This window comes from Papaver somniferum, chromosome 10, assembly GCF_003573695.1.
Source record: "Papaver somniferum cultivar HN1 chromosome 10, ASM357369v1, whole genome shotgun sequence".
In the NCBI taxonomy this organism is placed as follows: domain Eukaryota; kingdom Viridiplantae; phylum Streptophyta; class Magnoliopsida; order Ranunculales; family Papaveraceae; genus Papaver; species Papaver somniferum.
In genome coordinates this window covers 154,809,451-154,813,027 of record NC_039367.1, presented here as the reverse complement: position 1 = coordinate 154,813,027, position 3,577 = coordinate 154,809,451, and the positions used below count along the sequence as shown (strand labels likewise).

General features: G+C 33.2%; 1 long non-coding RNA gene across 1 annotated transcript; it reads right to left on the bottom strand.

The window, feature by feature from the left end:
- Window positions 1–201: 201 nt before the first annotated feature.
- LOC113319264 lies at window positions 202–976 on the bottom strand. Its single transcript, XR_003345281.1, has 2 exons — window positions 708–976; window positions 202–569 (listed from the first exon to the last, which is right to left on the bottom strand). It is a non-coding gene; the product is annotated as an uncharacterized LOC113319264 (long non-coding RNA).
- Window positions 977–3,577: the final 2,601 nt, after the last annotated feature.

Below are 3,577 nucleotides of genomic sequence, written 5' to 3'. Positions count from 1 at the left end.
TGCAATTATCAGCGTCAATGATTGACTCTTATTTTGTGCATGAATCCACGAGATAACAAAACCTGGTTAGGTTTAACCTTTGAATGATTTACCAAAATTGCAATCGTGTAAAATTGGCATCAAAAGGAGGTGTTACTCGTTGAGTCTCGGATTCGGGGGCTGCAATTGACAGGTTTTATTTGCTCAATAGTTTGCAAGAGAGATAAAAATGGAACTCCGTTGTTGTTGAGATTAAACTTTTGTAACATACCAATACATGCGTCTCGCATCAACGCATGTCTCGATACTTCAATGGACGTTCATTACAACAACCATAACAAAATTTGGGTATTCAGATTGCGTGAAAATGGATACACTGGATAGAAGAGAGAACACGAGATACAAGAGAGACCATTGCTTCTGTTTTCCCAAAGAGGCTTTCCATCGTGAGCATGCTCGGAGTGTCCGGGTTCGAAACTTCCAATTTTTGTAACGTCTCGGATGTGAATGTCACGGATGCTTCTCCCCAGCTTGCACTGACGGTGGTTCTGCGTAGTGTTTTAATGCTTTTTCCTCCTCGGAAAGAACATCTACAATAAAATTTACAAAATTAAATGATCATCTGATAAGTGAAGTGAACATATCAAAAGATTCAAACACTGTAAAAGGAAAAATAAATAAATTTGAAACCTATACAAAATGCAGAAAATAAAATAAAAATTCAGTACTTATTTCTTGTGGCGAGAGTTTGGCATAGCCAAAGGTCTCAGCCATACAATAATGCCAGCAAAGTACATATGATGCTGTACACCGACGCATGCACTCAAAAAAATGTGCTTGAGCTTTGTCCGCGGAGAAGACCATCGATGCAATCAAAACCAACAGTACGACACCAAATTTATTCATGCTTGGTGCCATCTCTCTTTCTCCCACTCTCTGTTCTGTCTATCCTAGGCACTAAGTTAACTATCTCTCTATTGCCGGCAATGTATCTGATTGTTATTTGTAAGAGTTCAAATGCATGATTGTATCTTAGATTAGTTATTGGCTAATAAAAGATAATTTCAGTTGAAGGAAATTTTCAAACCAGATTTTGTCCGTAAAAATTTGGCATTTGCTTAAAAGATAATTTTCTATTGATAGAAATTTTCAAACAAAATTTTGTGCATAAAAATTGAGAATTTATTTAGGCGTAGGGGGATATATTAGAATTTGAGTGAAGTGAACGATATGTAAAGGTGATAAAAATCCAAGAATCAGGGGATTTTAATATAGTATCCTTGTTTTGAAATATGCATTAAGATTACTACTACCCTGTTTCATAAATTTTTTAGTTTAAAGTACCATTTATTTAACCGTTTTGCCAAATAACAGTTAATGGCGTCAGATGGTGTTATGTTCAAAGTGGCACCTGGTAAAATCCCCAATACAGCCGGTAGAATCATGGGTTGTTATCATTTCGTCTACTCTCCAGTCCACTCACTAGATTGGCTCGTTCCCAAGTCAGCTGCAAAAACCTGAAAACCCTTCCAAATTGATGCTATTCCCCGAACTCACATAAAAAAAAAATAAAAAAAATAAAAAAAAATAAACTAAACGGTAAACCACATGATGCAGAAAAAAGAATCAGTCTTGTATATATGTATGCAATTTTATAGGAATTAATCCAACCACATTAATCAAAGACGCCATAATAATTTATGCAGAAAGGAAAACCAAGAAAAAAATTCAAAAGGTGAAACTAGCCTAAGAACTCTATGTAAAATCTTAACTGTCGTAAGACTATTTGCTAAGTGTCGTAAGACTATTTGCTCTCACGTTGAACGGTGATAAAACATTCATTTTCTATTGGCTGAAATGGCCTTTTTTTAGGAAGTATCTCAGAGAAGACCTTTGAGTGAAGAACTAATGGACAACCTTGTGGATTTGAATGTGCAGTTTGGAGTTATTAAAGCCAAACCTGCAGAGTGCAAGCACATACTTAAGGGCATTGTAAGATCATAACAATATGGGTGCTTCTAAATCTGAAAAGGAGCAAGCTAAAATATTTTGGCCATGAGTCTCTTGCAATGAAGATTTTGGCAAAGGAAAGAGAACTCCTGCCAAAAAAAAAGAGAAGTACAAGGTTTGTCCTCGACTTGCTGCGTGCTTTGTTAGCTTATGTTTGTAGCCCAGTGTTTTGTAGTTTTTTTTTCTTATTGGGTTCTTATTTGTTCCTTCCCCACTTGTTTGGGTTTTGTCTACTTTCCCTCTTGTATGCACTTTGGGTCCTTCTCTGCATTTCTTTTTCCTTTATCAATAAGACACCACCCCTTTTTTATCAACAAAAAAAAAAAAAAAACCCTGAATAAAAAGGAAGGTGGACAACATTTCATTGAGAGTTGTTATCTAATTGATTTCCTTACATCGTGTTTACACCAATAACTTAACTGCATGTTAGTAACACCGTCTAAGGTGGACAATACTTCCGTCGAACCACGAATTATTTTTCCAACACAAAATTTTGCTATGAAGAAAATTCTTCTGATACAAAATTTTTCTTAAAACATTCTTAACTTAATTCAATGCAAAAAGAAAACTTAATTTACGGTGTTTAGAATTTTATAGAAGTCCAAACTTAATTTGGAAGTAGAGTACCTAATATATTAGGACTCTTTTTTCCAAATTAATTATACATAAAGGAGAGAAAAAAAACCCACATATTTCACACATGTTTTCCTCAAAAATAAAAGAAAGTAAATAAATAAATTTCAGATCTTTCCTCGACTTATTTAGTGCATTCGCCCGTCGCACTAAATTAAAAATGCATTGTTATGGGAAGAGGCGAAGCTCCGCGCACACCAAATCAGAAATATAATTAAAAGAAAAAAAATATTGGGTGCATAGCATGGGCTCAATTCTAGTCGAAAGGAAAAAACAAAACAAGATCAATTTATCCTAATAGCAGTTTTGATATACACTTTACCAATAATGTTAACATCATGACGTCATCTCTTTGTCAACTGATTTTCAAGGAAAAGGTATTATCCACACAAAATTTATGTGCTTCCTTGTCTTAGGTTTAATTATTTTGGTATTGATGTGAGATTATAAAACGGATTTGTTTTCGTGCGTCGTTGTGTAAAAAACAGTTTCGTAAAATATAAACAAAAGCTAAAGTTGGTTAGCCGGTGTCATTATAACACAGTAATAAAGTCATTGGTGATTATACTAGTTACCTAAGTTCGAAACTCGCCAGCACAAAATTTTATGCCGATCAAAAAAACAGAAAGAATCTAAAGATGATTAAAAATATTGATCAAATTGTGTTTGGTAAAACATCAAGTTCGACTATTATTGTTGTACCAAACAACAAAACACATGCATATCTCTAAAAATAATTCTTTTCTAATATATTGGGTTCAAAACTTGTTAAATTTTTAAATGCTATAATATTAAATTTTACTGTTGATTATTATTATTCTTAAAGAGTACTGACTTTTCTAAAGGTTTTTTATTATAGATATAATTTCCAAACAAAAATCTACTTAAATACTTGCTCTTATTTTTATTATTGACAAAAAGAAAAAAACTAATCGAAATGATATATAAAAAATAT